This window comes from Narcine bancroftii, chromosome 6 (assembly GCF_036971445.1).
Source record: "Narcine bancroftii isolate sNarBan1 chromosome 6, sNarBan1.hap1, whole genome shotgun sequence".
In the NCBI taxonomy this organism is placed as follows: Eukaryota; Metazoa; Chordata; class Chondrichthyes; order Torpediniformes; family Narcinidae; genus Narcine; species Narcine bancroftii.
This window is the reverse complement of record NC_091474.1, coordinates 39,248,492-39,264,527: the sequence shown is the minus strand read 5'-3', so window position 1 is coordinate 39,264,527 and position 16,036 is coordinate 39,248,492. Positions and strand designations below refer to the sequence as shown.

The 16,036-nt window shown below is 40.2% G+C and overlaps 1 protein-coding gene and 1 long non-coding RNA gene across 5 annotated transcripts in view; one reads left to right on the top strand and one right to left on the bottom strand.

Moving 5' to 3' along the window:
• Window positions 1-8,328, top strand: part of znf831 (zinc finger protein 831) — a 37,850-nt gene extending 29,522 nt beyond the window's left edge. Inside the window, exon 3 of the mRNA XM_069884693.1 lies at window positions 8,242-8,328. The gene's annotated coding sequence lies outside the window, so the exon portion shown is untranslated. The remainder of the gene's footprint in view (window positions 1-8,241) is intronic.
• LOC138735971 (uncharacterized) overlaps window positions 1-16,036 on the bottom strand; it is an 89,312-nt gene that overhangs the window by 61,273 nt on the left and 12,003 nt on the right. Inside the window, exon 2 of one of the 4 annotated variants that reach the window (XR_011340041.1) lies at window positions 14,163-14,308. The exons of the other annotated variants lie outside the window; for them this stretch is intronic. This is a non-coding gene — a long non-coding RNA (uncharacterized lncRNA). The remainder of the gene's footprint in view (window positions 1-14,162; window positions 14,309-16,036) is intronic. 4 annotated transcript variants of the gene reach the window in all.

Sequence of the window (16,036 nt, the reverse complement as noted above, 5' to 3'; positions counted from 1 at the left end):
AGGGGAGGGTGAAAGGAAAAGATAGGTGAGGGAGATAGGGGAGGAAAAGGGAATAGACAGAAAAAGGGGGGAAAGGGATGGAGAGAGAGAGATTCCAATAAAGAAAAACCATTGTGGTGTACGCAATTATATGAGGCATAGATACAGAAGATCATTATAAATTCTTCCATCTGGTGGAGGTGTATAAAAAAAATGGGGCATAGGTTTGGAGGAAGAGGTGTTGAGGGGATATGATTTTCTTTTCACCTTGAGAATGTTTGAAATCTGGATTGTATGACCCAAGGGATGGGTGGAGGAAGAGATTCTCACAACATTTAAAAAAGAGAATTTGAATCATGGTTCAAGTACTGGAAAATTGCGACTGGTATTGGTTAGGACTCGATAGACAGCATGGACAATGTGGGTCTGAGGTCTTGAACCATGTTGTATATCTCGGAATCCATGTTGTATATCTCTGTGATTTTATGACCAAGTGCCTGAAAAAGATTTGGGTCTGAGAGATTGAGACACAGAAAAGAGAATAGAGAAGGTGATACAAAGAATTAGGGTTGAGAGACTGTCAGAAATTGATGAAAGAAAGCAGATTGAGATAGGTTTTTTTAAAAAGAGAACTGCAAATGCAAATAAAGAGAGTGAGCAAAAGACAGAGGAAGAGGACTGAGAGAGTGTGAGACAGTTAAAGGGGATCCAGAATAGAGAATAGGGTTTGAGGGAGAGAGCAGAGTAAAGTTCACAAACTTGACAATTAGGAACAGGAGTGGGTCACTCAGCCCTCAAGCCTGTCCCTATATTCAATAAAATAATTGCTGATCTGCTCCTTGCTATTTAAAAATGTAACTAATTCTCTGCTTCTGCTAGCCTTTGAGGAAGAAAGCTCAAAGATTCACAAGTTTCTGAGAGAAAAAAAATTCACTTAATCTCTCAAGAACACCTAGTTCTAGATTCTCCCACAAGAAAAATCATCTGCTTTACACTTACCATGACAAAATCCTTGGGAATCTTCTAAGTTTCGATCCTCTCTCACTCTTCTAAATTCTGGTGGATACAAGTCTGTCTTGCCCAACCTTTATGGCAAAATACCTATTTATTCCAGGAAATTGCCTTGTAAATATCTGAACTGCTTCCAATTCATTACATTCTTCCTTGAATAAGGAGACCAATTATGTATAAGGTATTTCAGATATGACTCAGTGTGCTGGCCAGCATGTAGCTCTGACCCAAACATATCATCTCAAAATGACTGAGGTACTTACACTAGCCTACAAAACCCGAACCTCTCCATACCAAGCCACGGGCAACACAATGTTGGGTTCGCCCCATATTTCTGATACAACAGCAAGGAGGGAACAGTGCCCCACATTCTCAACAGAGTAATGCATATCTCAAGCACTATGAGAAGAATAAGTTTACAATGATTTGAAGATTAGAAATAGGAATGGGGTTGTTTGTAGTGAATTCATGTGTCAAGATAGGGGGGTAGTGTTGTCTGTAGTGATTAATGTATGGAGATGGGGTGGGTTATATATGGTGAATTGATATATAGAAATGGGGTTGTGTTAGTTATAGTGAATCAATATATAAAAATGGGAATAAAGTTGTGTAAGTGAATTAATATACAGAAATTGGATGTGGGATTGTGTGTGTATAGAGAATCAGCTTTTATAGAAGAGATGGTGTTTTATATATAATGAATCTATAGAAATGGGGTAGGGTTAAATTGATTGAACTGATGTATGGAGTTAAAGGTAAGTTTATGTACACTGATTTGAGGTAGCGAGATGGGGTAAAAACAAAAATGCTGGAAGAACTCAGCAGGTCTTGCAGCATCCATATGAGGTTAAAATAGATAACTGATGTTTTGGGCCTGAGTGAGATGGGTGTAGAATAAATATAATTGACATTTAGAGATTAAGGAAGCTTTGTATATAGTGAATCAATATATAAAGATCAGGGTGGGCTGTATATCATGAATTATAGGTGTGGGGGGGGTGAGTGAGTTGTATATATTTAATTAATGTTTTGAGATCAGAATGGATATATTATATATATATATATATAGTAAGTCAATGTATAAGAATCAAGATCAAGATCCAGCTGCGCTGGGTGGGTCACGTCTCCAGAATGGAGGACCATCGCCTTCCCAAGATCATGTTATATGGCGAGCTCTCCACTGGCTGAGTGACAGAGGTGCACCAAAGAAGAGGTACAAGGACTGCCTAAAAAAATCTCTTGGTGCCTGCCACATTGACCACCGCCAGTGGGCTGATATCGCCTCAAACCGTGCATCTTGGCACCTCACAGTTCGGCGGGCAGCAACCTCCTTTGAAGAAGACCGCAGAGCCCACCTCACTGACAAAAGACAAAGGAGGAAAAACCCAACACCCAACCCCAACCCACCAATTTTCCCCTGCAACCGCTGCAACCGTGTCTGCCTGTCCTGCATCGGACTTGTCAGCCACAATCGAGCCTGCAGCTGACGTGGACATTTACCCCCTCCATAAATCTTCGTCCGCGAATCCAAGCCAAAGTATAAGAGACAGGATAAGGTAGTATATAGTCAATCAATGTACAGAGATGTGGATGGATTTGTAATTTAGTGAACTGATGCATAGAGATAGGATGATGTTATATATAGTGAATCTATATACAGAGATGTTTTACACCTTGCAGCTTGCCCCACATTTATCCTCCTGTATCAGGTACCCCTCTCACTCTCTTTTCTGGGCATCTGCTCTAATTTTTCCTGACATAACCTTCCCCAATCCTGGAGGATTTGTAGCTGAGAATGACCTCTACTTCAAATTTGTAAAAACCTGAGCTTTGATCTTCAAGGAGGACAAACTGATCTGTTTGGGAAAATGTAGTGTCACTCAAAAAGGACACAATTCTGACAAATGTGATTGGCAAGGTGGGAATAGTGAATAAATAACTCCAGTGGAGTCCTGCTCCTGATAAAACGTTTGAAGCATCATCAGCATGGGAAAGATAAGCACAAGATGTCATGCTGATGCCCCGATCTAAGCACTGGTACTTGTTGGTTTGTTTCATTGTTCAAGTGGGAATTCACAAGGATATCTGCATCACCTAAATTATGATGGTATTGATGAATGTGGCCTGACCACTACCTAATCTGGTTCTTAATCATTATTAATCTGATCCTATGACAAGATCAACAACAGAATCTTTGCTGTAAGAAAATTCATGTTGATGGTTTCATGAACTTTGCAATTACTACTCTTCTGAGACAAGGCATCATTGATAACCTGTCAAGTATCAATCATATCAACCAATGTCCTGTAGTCCATCACCTATGAAGAGACTTATGACTTATCTGTCATATGGAATTTGGTTTGATGGATGTAAATGAGAGATCCAAGAGCTAATGAACTCTTCGCGTGAGGTATAGATTCACTATATATAACATCATCCTATCTCTATGCATCATTTCACTAAATTACAAAACTCCAGTCTTCAAGGGAAAAGAAATGCCTCTTTAAACATTTGAATACTGAAAATTCAGGACCAAAAGAACAATTGGTGTGTGGGAAAAGGGCAGAAGCTCCAGCAATCTGCTGACCCTGCCCCTTCCTAAGATATGCATACTTCAACTCTGTCAAATTCATCTATGGCCCAAACACCCAGGCCCCACCCTACTGACAACCAAGAATGGAGGTGAACAAAGAAAGACCAGAAGGGTCCTTCATTGAGTGTTTGGGCCTTGATGACCATAACAAAGTTGAAGGCCCTCATGCATTTCATGGGGGTTTGCAAGTTGCTGAAACCCTTGTACTCATCCACCACCCACAACTCTGTCATTGTCATTCACACCATTACAAACGTCCTGTCCAGTCTTGATACCAATCCTGACCATCAAGTTAAAAAGCCACATGCCAAATGAAAAATAACAAGGCCTTGGGAACAGATGGTATCCATGCTGAAATTATAAAACGAGGCAGAGAAGAATCTCTGTAAAATTCAAACAAATCTCACATCTGGGGTGACAAGCCAGCAGATCTCAGATATGCAGTTTTTGTTACAATCTTCAAGAAAGAACAATCTGATTGCTGTAACAACAGAAGGGTCTTTATGCTGTCTGCTACAGGGAAAATCAGGATCCTTCTCACTATCTCCTCCCAGTGGCCAAAAAATTACTACCCAATTACTAATGAGGATTCTGATTTCCCAGAGGTAAAATGGAGATAAGTTTCACATGCATCAATGTCAAGAGAAATGCAAGAAGTAGTACCAACCACAATACATTATTTTTGACTTCCCAAAAGCCTTTCACTCTATCAGTTGGGAGAGTGTGTAGTATCCTCCTTGAAATTGGTAATTTACAGAAATATTATGTCTACATGCAAGTTGTGATCTTTAAAAAATGTGGGCTGTATATAATATTTATTGTACAGAGCTGCGGTGTTGGGTGTGTATGCAGCAAATCAAGTCATAGTGTTGTACAGTAGGGGTATGCATAATAAATCAATGGTTAGAGATTGGTGTAAGGATGCATACTAAAACCATGAGCTGAAATGTTGCTGTCTATGACACTGGTGCCTGGGAGTCTAGGAGCTGCTTTCGATTGCTTTTGGGATTGATACCCTAAACCATGGTCCATCTGTAGGTGATCCTGGCCAGACGTATTTGCCAGGCAGTGGCCTCAGGAAGATGGCACTGCGAATTCCTGATGGTTTGGGGGTGACTGCAATAGAGGTGGTTCCTGTGGAGGTTCACTCCAGACCCCGAACTAAGCGTTGCACCTGTTTCTCGTACAAGGACAAGGAGTGTGTGTATTACTGTCACCTGGATGTGATCTGGATGAATACCCCAGAGTAAGTAGCATTCAGGCAGAGCCTAATTTGTTTACACTTTGGATAAACACAGATTTAAGTTCACATTGGCTGTTTGAATTTTGACTATGGAAATGCTAGATTTTAAATATCCAACTGAGTGATTACCCCTTTCCAGTTCCTTTCGCCTTGAACCATTTTCAGTCTTAATATCCCTCCAATGATACACAACATTTGTTGATTCCACACCCCAGATTCCCAGGGATGCCCAATGGAGGGGACATAGTGAAAGCACCTGGACGATTCATCCACCTAGAGCAGCTAAACCTTTCTAATTCTTGTGCTTTGTGGGATCCATGTAGAAACTACACTTGTTAATAGAAAACAATGCTAGTTTTTGGAATTATTTGTTATATTCCAGGCACCAATGCTATTTCCAAAAATATTTAACATCATTGTTAACAATTGCACTGAAAATATACATTGTTATATTTTAATGCATTTAAATAAGAATACTGGTACTTAGCTTGCTACCAACAAATTATCCAATTTAATTTAGTTCACTTCCTTAAATTATTTTAGATCTCTGGCAATCTTTATTAAAAATATAAAAAACAATTTTTCTTGGTTTCAGAAAGTACAAGAATAACATTTTTATTTATCAAAATGTTATTTTTATATTATGATTTTGAAAGTAGCCTTTATGTTCTTTGCTTGAAAAAGGAGAGCAGTTTAAATTTAAGAGCTTGTTTGAAAACGTACAAGCAAATTAAATTGGTAGTAAGTCTTGAGAGTCTTTCATCAGCAGGGCCAACTTTTTACATTACCATGTTACATCCAGTATATAGTAAGAGATAGTGAAATGCCTATCACCTAGGTTGTATATGAGATTTTGTGATCATTGACCAATGTAGCAGAAACACCTGGAGATACTATAAATTTCAAAAACTACTAAAGTTCTAAATCTACTCCCTAAAATCTTGAGGTGATGTCTCATAGTTCTCAATTCACTTATTAGTGGAAACAACTTTCATAATTTTGTTTCTATCCTGTTACTCTTTTATAATCCAAGGTGACTCAATCTCTCCTCACAGGCTCACCGTCTCAACTCTAGAATCAACATGGTTCCTCTGCATCACCTCCAAAGTCAGTATATACTTCCTCCAGTAAGGAGATTAGAACTCCATTACACACAGGTGCAGGATCATCAGTTCCCAGTACAGTTACAGCAGGACTTCCATGTTCTTAAATTCAATATCAATGAAAGTCAACATTCCTTTTGCCTTCTTGATAACCTGTTGCATCTGCAAACCAACCTTTTTTAATTAATTCACAAGACTGCCAAGTATGTTGCAATCTTCACCATTTAAATAATAACTGGATCTTCTATTTTTTTCCTCCAAAATTTACAAACATTATACTCCATCTGCCAGATCTTTGCCTAGGTACTACTAAACCTATCTGTATCACACTGCATTATTCAGGCCATTTACCCCAATCCCTTATAAGTATCACGATTACTCTAACCTGGATGGCACAGTTGGCCTAATGGTTAGCACAATGCCAGCGATTGGGTCTGTACCAGAGATAGAGCCTCCCTGTGTACTTGTAGGTTTTTTCTGGAAGCTCGATTCCTCCCACCATTCAAAACATACTGGAGTGTAGGTTAATGGAGTGAAAATTGGGCAGCATGGATTCGTGTGCTTAAATGACCTGTTTCCGTGCTGCATGTCTAAATTTAAAAAAAAACCTGAAATATATAGAAATATGAGACCATATTTTCCACAACTCAGTGAACGAATCCCTCCTGCCATTGTGCTGAAATAGCCCTGATCCAAGTCGTCCTACGTTATTGTGTCCATGGTAAACACTTCTACTCATCCTTCTCACTGACTGGGATTAAACTTGCCTGTCTTCACTTACTACCAGAGGATCAGCTTCAGAAACATCTTTTCCTGACCCAGCAGCTCTTGGCTCTCCAAGGATTAATAGGTCAAAAACACAATTATCCAGTTGCATGTTGATGACCCTTATAGATTCATACAGCCCTTCAGCTCAGTTCATCCATGATGACCAAGTTGGCATTCTAGGCCAGTCCCATTTGCCTGCATTTGGTCCATATTCTTCAAAGCCTTTCCTATCCATAGGTCTGTCCAAATGTATTTTGAATGTCCTACAGTTTGTTTCAGATACAGTCACCCTCAGTGAAAAGTTGTCTCTCAGTCCCTCTTCAATCTCTTAGGTATCTGAATTTCACCACCATTTTGTTAGTTTGTTTTTGACTCTGGTTTATTAAACTGTTTGTCTGACTTACCCATTCTATTTCAATATAAAAGACAACTTTAGATCAAAAATCTATTTGTTGGTCTCTGACTATGTCCCTTTCCCCAGCCACTGAGATGAACTAGACTTTGCATGCAAGTACCCAATACTAAGCCCTCTTCTTTCACTGTATACCTCTGCCTTGCCTCATCTCATCAGCTGCTGAAATGCACATACATGCCTTTAATGCACCTCAGTTTTGAGAGTTCTAATTATGTCCTTCCCAATTTTTCATGCCCCAACATCTCTAAATTTAAGCCCTCCAAAGTTCTGTAGCAATGATTGCTCTTATCCTGCCATCTTGCAACTTTTGAATTTTAAGCCCTCATTTAGTTTTTGGATCCCTCCATGGTGTTGTTTCTCTCGGTTCTGTCATTTCCAATAGAACAATAATTCTGTTCTCCTGAGATTCTCAACATTTAATCAGTTCATCATTGACCATTAAGTGCCAAGATCCAAACTCTGGAAACAATTCTTTAATTTTCTCTGCCACTCTGTAAAAAAATTCTTTAAAATCTCTATTTCTTCCTTGTCCTTTCATGTCTGTGGTTGAATTTAATTTTATAAATCTCTTGTGAAATACTTTGGAATACTCCATTGAGACACAAAACAGATCAATGGAGATATTTCTGGGCTTTATGGAAATAAATGATCAGGTGGTTGAGGAGTGGGAAAAGGGTGATGAATGTGAAGGAGAGTTAAGGAATGGAGGAAGGAAAGAGATGGGGAAAAGAATGGAAGAGGGGAGGAGACATTAATTGACATGAGTAGGGAAGAAAGCAGCATGAACCAACTGAGTAAAAATAGTGATGGAAAGGATATGAAGGAAAGATGAAGAGATAATGGTGAAGAAAAGATTGTGAAGAAGTAAGGGAGAGTAAGTGGGAGATTATGGAGTAGAGAAAGGAATGTAGGGGGAGAGAGGAAGACCTAGGGTGGATTGGAATAAGAGAGGAGAGAAGAGAATGGAACAAAGTTCATTGTTTAATTGTGAATCAGTAAATATTTTCCTTGGTGATCTCACCGCGTCTTCCAAGAAACAATCTTTAAGATACTACTTGAGTGAGTTTGAATGAACTTTTATTTCTACACTGTTTACATTCTTTAATATTAACAGTCTTCTTAATTTCAGGAGGACTGTGCCCTATGGACTTTCTAATGTACGAAGACATAAACGCTCAGACAAAAACAAAATGAGTTGGCTTGTGAAATCTCTGAGACCTCGATGTATCTGTACAGAGGATGACGATGGACTATGTGGCCTGTTCTGCAGGTCTAAGTAGAAACAGTGAAGTAGTCACAAATGAAGTATAATTGGTTTACAAGGTCAGAGGGAGGAAACAGGATAGCCAAAGATGTTGTTTGGCTGAACAAATCTTGGTCAATTGTTCAACAGCCTTGTTGATATTTCTCTGTGTAGCAAATCAATCCCACGCTGATCAAAAGTAACTTGTCAAACCTGGAGAAATATGGGGATGATAACATTCTGAATTCAATATCAAGGCGGCTTATTGTCGGGGTGACCTTTGCCTCCCAGATGCACCACAGAGCTGCTACAAAGTCTCAAACTCAACAAACCTGAACCAAATTTCCTCAAGCTGCCAACACTCACTGCAGTTATGGTTCATATGAATCTCAGAGGTCTAAGCTGGCTTCCAAATATTTTAGCTAGAGTACACCATCTGCCAAGCCTTGTTTCATATATTCAATTTGTGCAATTATATTCATATAACATTTGGTTTGGTTTGACTAGTTTATCCATTTACAACTTAACATAGTCATTTACTTTGCTGACTGTGGAAGGAGAAATCCATTTAACTTAATTATTTTTTTGAAATTTACATTACATCGTCTGTCAATCTGTCAACTACATACTTAACACATCTCAGTTATTATTTTAATTGCCCATTTGTTTTTCATTCTGTCAGCCTTTCCACTATAGTCATAACACTTCCCAACTTTGTGTCATCTCCAACTATGAAACATTTACACTGCACAGTATGCTTACATTATTAATATGTTTATAAAACAAGTACAACACCACTATCTGCCATCCTCTTGTCTGAAAGACTATCAATACTATTCTCTGCTTTCTGTCTTTATACCAGTTTTCCTCCTATGTTGTCTCTTAAACTCAAGTTCAAGTTTGTAAACTAGCCCTTAGTTTGGGGTTTTTAGCAAACACATTCTGAAAATCTATATACACAACATTCCTTTTACCAATCTTCTTTGATTCAGATCAGACAAACACAATTTGCCTTAAACAAATTTGTGTTGCATTCCTTTTATCAAAATTCTCCAAATGTGATCTGCTTTTCCTGAATATTGTTTCTGAAATTTACTCTACAACTGAGATTAAGATGATTACCCTGTATTTGCATGGCATTCTGTTACACCTTTACAGTTGCCATTATCCAGTCCTCTGGCACCTTTTTTGTATCTAAGAAAGATTGGAAGATTATGAGAAACCTTCTGCAATCTCTACCTCACCTCCCTCAGCCCTTCATTGTCTTTCTTGTACTTTACACTTATTTTGGTCACATCATTTTCCTTCAAATACCAATATCAAGTAGTAAGATAAGATTAAAGGCACACAAAAAGACACCACTAGCATTACCTAGCGCAACCAACAATATGAGAAAGTTAAGCCAAAAGATGTTTCTTCAGAGACAGTGTCTGTGGATTCACAGCCAGCATTCCTGCAATCTTTGCAGCCACACAGCCTCCTGTTTGTTTGATCCATTGGAGATCTGAACCTTCGATACAATCACAAAGCTTTCAGTGCTCAAGACCCCTTTGGGAGCCTCTCTTGACTGTAGCCTGGTTGAGTCCATCACTCCCCAGCATCTTGCATGCATCTTTCAGCTGGGCTGTAGCCGTAGTCACCTTCCCAGGTTTCTCCTTCTTAGTGGGGGTGTTCTTCTGCTTCTTCATTCCTCCAGAATCCTTCATTCCTCTTTTTTTTCCCTTGGGCATGGACCTCGGTGGTTTACAAGATGTTTAAAAAAACATCGGCTCCTTAAACATGATGTAGGACTCTGCAAAGGAGTGGTGTCTCAGGTCCCTGCTCTCCCAGTTTTGCACCAGTGGTAAAGCTTCCTGCAGCTCTAGCATTGCTGTCATTTTTGTAGCTATTCCTATTGTCTCTATGTATTGATCACCTTTATCCTCAATCAGCTCCATTACTCCTCTAATATTTATATATCAAAAGAAGACTTTTGAAATCCTTTTCACACTGCCATTCTCTTCTCATACTCTCTAATCATATAATTTTGTGTTTTACTATTCTTTTTAGCTACTTCTATTTAGCCTGGTGCTCGTCACATGGTATGTCTATACCCTGCTTATTTGCTTTCATCATCTACTTTACCTTCTTTGTAATTCAGAAAATTTTGACTTAGAATCCTTAACCATCCTTACATATGAAAATGGACTGATCCTATAGCTCTATTCCTAATTGGCCCTCTCCTACTCTTATTATTTACAGGCCTACAGAAGACATTAGATTGGCTTTCATGCTGTCAGTAATTCTCCATATAAATTCATCCTTTGCTCATCTTGTTTTATCATGTCTTTTCACTGATGCTGTACTTTCTAGAAATACACATAGCAAAGTCTCCTTCCTCATTGGTCTGGAAAAATACTCACCTAGTATATTTTCCTGACTACATCTCAGAAAATCCTTTCTTTCCCCTTTATTTACCCATGAGAATAAATTAAACTGTTCAGTCTTACCATTCTTACAAAGAATGTAATTTCCATGCAGATTTGCTCCTGTATGTCCTTTCTACTATTTAATGAACTTTACAACATCCTGACTAGGTAAGTAGTGATACCTCCCTCCTTGTTTCTTTATTTGAACCAGATTGATTCTGCAATAGATCTCCTAATACAAGGGTTGGAGAGAAAGAGAGAGAAAATAATTTTGATATTAATATGCATGGGTATGCAGGGAGGCTTCCTTGGATCATGTGTACAAGGGGAGTGTATGTGGTGCATGTGCATGCCAGAAACTCTAATTGCAGTCTGACAGAATGTGCCTTGGACCAATGTTTCAACACGGGTCTTTATAGTTGTTTGATATTGCATGCTTGGAGACGTAAAGCTACCAATGTTTTTTCATGGGGTATCAATATCACTGGTATTTCTAAACATTATTGACCATATCTAATTGAATAGAGCAGTCATTTAACAGTCATCAGCATTGGTAGGTCAGGAGTCAAATATACCATAGGTCTAATCAGATAAGATGGAAGATTTCCTCCCTTTAAGGTTTCTTTTTCAACATTTGAAATATTTAGAGACTTTTGATTTTCAGATTTATTCAATTAAATTTAAATTCCCCACCTGCCATGATTGTCTCATGTTTCTGAATCAATGAGTCAAAACTCTGTTTGCCAGTTCATTTACCTATCCAACACTGTATGTGCACATGCACATAAGCATGTGTAGATTTACAGACATGAGTGCTATATCCCTTTGCCATTCCTTTACCTTTGGAATAAGAGCCAGCACCTGCAGCAAGTAGCACTAATGTGTGACTCTCCTTATCATGAGTAAAGCCTCAATGTGACCCAGTGTGTTGAATGGAGACTTTGCCCTTCAGTGAATTGAAGTGTGGTCCTGAAGTACAGGTATGCTTGTTGGGCAGCAGGCATAACAACTATGCCAATAACTTATAGAGCACAAGCTGGGATTGAGTATACAGCAAGATCTGCTCCCTACTGTATGTTTGGCATTGCCCCATTGGCGTATTTCCCAACACCGAAGCCTTGATTACACGATGAGGCAGCATAGAGCTTGGTTTGTGTTTTTTGCAGAGCTGCATGGATCAAACTGGATTATGTGGAGGTGCTAATATTTAGAATTCCAGAACATTCTGTGCATCAAATGCTGTTTGCATGAGGATACAATTTACTCATATTATTAATTAAAGGCAGCACAATTCCCTGGGTGTGTTACCTCAGAACAACAGAATATTACATGCACTATTTCTAATTATATTGTTACAGAATAAATCAAAATCATCTGTGGGTTTGTTATTGCCTCTGCACAAAAATTATCTGCTTTTGGACTGGGTATTGTCAACTAAACAATAAACATTTTCCAAAGCTCTTGAATGGAGAGTTTTTTCTTTAAATAACCCCAGTCAGTTGGACAGCCATTTTATCCAGATTAGTGTACAGCAATAGGAGTCAATCCTGTGATGATCTTCTCATTGTCATGGAGATAAGACAAACCAACCACTATGGGTCTCTGATAATTACCAACAGTGCCAACACTTGCATTCTATTGTTTTTACCTCTCATGGGCACAATCATAGGATTATTTTCCCATTTAATCCATTGCAGTCCTATGAATATTGGCCATGTTACATTGTGGGGTGGAGTTACGTGGTGAGCTGTTTGTTGGCGGAATTATTCATTCCCAGGAGTTGGAACATGCAATGTGTATAAACAAGCAATGTTATAAAACACCTATCTCAGTGAATTAACTAATATTTCTCAGATTATGTAGTAGCCAGAAGTAATTGTATTATTTCAGACAGAATCGAATCAGAACCTTAGTTATGGCAGGACTCCAAGATACATCTTATCACCTCTTTAGATTATTTTATATTGGCTAACTTCTAATTTAGGCCAATACAATGGCTCAGCATCAAAATGGAAATATCGCCTAAGGCATCACTAACTCAAAATGAACAAGGGCAATAAAATCTTGGGAGATTTGGCAACGGCAGGGGATATGACATATCGAGGAATGCTGCGAGGTGAGACAGTTTATGTCCTTTGAGCAGCTAAGGGGCAAATAAGATTTGTCTTATGGGACCTTTCACTGTTTGCTCCAATTAAGACCATTCCTAAGGGACAGGTTCCAATACATTAATTAATCTCATGCCAGATTTTAATCAGATGTTTCAAGTATGGGATCTTTTTTTTGCTATTAATTTGGCATCCCATTTGTATACTAAATCCTTCGCCATCCCCTCCCCCATTGCATGCAATCCCATTTACATCCAAGTGGGTGGTTCCCCTTCTTGCAAAGAACCTTGAATGAGCTGCTAGATATTTCTTAAAATCAGGCAATCTTACCACCACCCCCCCCCCCCCCACCACCATCCCCCCAAGCTCTAGTACAGTGTCAGATTTTTCAAGGCATCACTTACATAATTATGCAGATGACCCTTCTCTTTAAGGTGATGGGCAGATTCCTCCATCTCATTAAGTCACCTTCAATCTACTCAAGCATTGTTGGGGGGTGGGGGGTAGTTCAGTTTGTATAAATTTTCCAGGTTACTATCAATCTTGATTTCTAGGTATTTTATAGCTCCTGTCTACCAACTAAAATTGCTGTTTATTTGGTATTCTTCATGGTCAAATTTATTCAGTAGCATGATATTGCTTTTTTCTTTGTTGGTTTTGTAGTCCAATATTGTATCATAGTCCTCCAGTGTGGCAAGTAACTTGGGCAAAGACCCAGCCAGGTCCATCAGGTGCAGCAACATGCCATCTGCCATTAGATTTATCTTGTTCTCGCAATTACCCACTTTGAATCCCTTTATCAGTGGATCTTTCCTGATAGCCTCTGCTAATGGTTCAATTACTAGGAAGAACTGCCCTGGAGTCAGAGAACAGCCCTGCCTGCTGGACCTACTGAGGGGAACGTTGGTGATATTTGTCCATTTGGACTGACTTTTGCCCGTGGTTTGTCATACAATGTATTTATCCAGTTAACAAATGTTTGTCCCATTCCAAATTTTTCCATAGAATCGGCTTTGTGTCGTCAGTGCGTGATGACATCAGCATGGGATTCTGGCTTTTAAAAAATTGTGCGGGTGATGAAGAGTAAATCCATTTGATTCACTCTAAAAATTTTTTGTGTGGTTATTTCATTGTGTCTGCTGTGATTCCAGTGGCCATAAATGGTGACCCCGAAGAGTCTAAAAAGTATTTTTGGACTAACATGGACTCTGTAGCCATTGCTGTGAAGCTACCACCTTTCTGGACAGCTGAGCCTGAACTGTGGTTCCAACAGGCTGAAGCACAATTTCACCTTTGTGAAGTTGAATTGGACACCACTCGTTGATACCATCTTGTCAGTGCCCTGGACCAGGCTGTTGCTAAGAAGGTCGGCAACTTCGTACGGGATCCACCACATACCAGCAAATATGATGCATTAAAAGCACTTTTATTATGGCACTGTGAAAAGAAAGGAACATGTCTGCACCGAGCTGAGTGAACCAGTAACTGTTTATTCAAACAGACTGTGTTACAAAAGGAATACTGTGAAACCCACCCACCCACCGCCCTAGCTCACTGGAGTGACATCAACTCACAGTCTCAGGAGTGGCACTCGCTCTTACAGTCCACTCTTAACCCTGGCGCTTCTCGGATCATGTGTACATGGGGAGTGTATGTGGTGCATGTGTATGCCAGAAACTCTAATTCCAGTCTGACAGAATGTGCCTTGGACCAATGTTTCAACACGTGTCTTTGTAGTTGTTTGATATTGGATGCTTGGAGACATAGGTTTCTGAACAAAGTCCTGTTTGTGCTTGATTATGTCCTTTTGTGTGTGCAGGTTCTTGTTTGTGTGACTCCTTAGAAGGACGGCTACATTGCCGCAACCGAGGGGCAGGGAAAGGTTCTGTGTTGTCTCAGTGGGTCCATTTCAAATGGTCCATAATGAACATGTACTGTCTACCCCCAATATCCAGAGTAAAAACCACAACATCCTTCTTAAGCACTTTAAAAGGTCCATCGAAAGGGCATTGTAAAGGGGTTCCTGGCTGGCCCCTCCTGAGGAAAACAAAATCTGCAGTTTTCAAATCTTCTGGGGTGTGGCAGGGTGGTGTACAGTGTGTGGTAGTAGGTGTGGGTTGGCTGTGCTGTCCCTTAAATGCTGTAGGACATCCATGGCATTGGGTTGAGGTTCAGTGGAGCTGAAATGGAGGTCACCTGGAATGGCGAGAGGCATCCCGTAGACTTTCTCAGCCAATGACGTGGGGAGGCCTTCTTTGGGTGCTGTGCTGATGCCGAGCAGGACTAATGGGAGTTCGTCCATTCAGTTTGGGTCCTGGAGTCGAGCTTTCAGCGATGCTTTCAAGTGGTGGTGAAAGTGCTCCACCAGTCTGTTCGCTTGGGGGTGGTAGGCAGTCATATGGTGTAAGTGGCTACCAAAGAATTTTGATAGTGTTGACCACAGGGAGGAAATAATATGTGAGGGGATGCTGAAATGAGCGACCTACTGTGACATGACTGCAAGTCTCTGTGTCACAGGATGGCATAGGGACTGCCTCTGGCCAATGTGTGAAACGGTCAACCACAGTGAACAGGTACCTCATCCCTTGGCTGATTGGCAGTGGTCCCACGATGTCCACGTGGATATGGTGGAATGTCTTTTCAGTAGATGGGAAGGATTGTAACAGTGCCTTGGTGTGTCGCTGGATTTTGGCACGTTGACATTATTCGCAGGTCTTCGCCCAGAGACTTCACGATGTAGTACGTGCCATATGAAATGATTGGAGATGAGGCAGACAATTGATCTGATGGAGGGTTGCAAAAGTCCAGGCACTTGGTTGAACACCTGGTGTCTCCAAACAGGAATGATAGGCCTCAGGCGGCCAATGGACATGTCGCAAAGGAGTAGTAGTCCTCCTGGATCAGGGGCAAAATCCTGTACCTGCAGTCCTGTGATGGGCGTGCAGTAGGTTTGTGTGTCTGCATCCTTGGCCTGGTCCCTGGCTAGCTGGGCCATGTTGATACCACCCATAACCTCGGAGATTGTTGGGCATGAGAGTGCATCTGCTACTACATTGGATGTTCCTGTGACGTGCCAGATGTCTGTAGAAAATTCTGAGATATAGCAAACGTGGCATTGCTGTCTGGCCGACCATGGGTCTGAGATCTTCCCCAGTGCTTGCACCA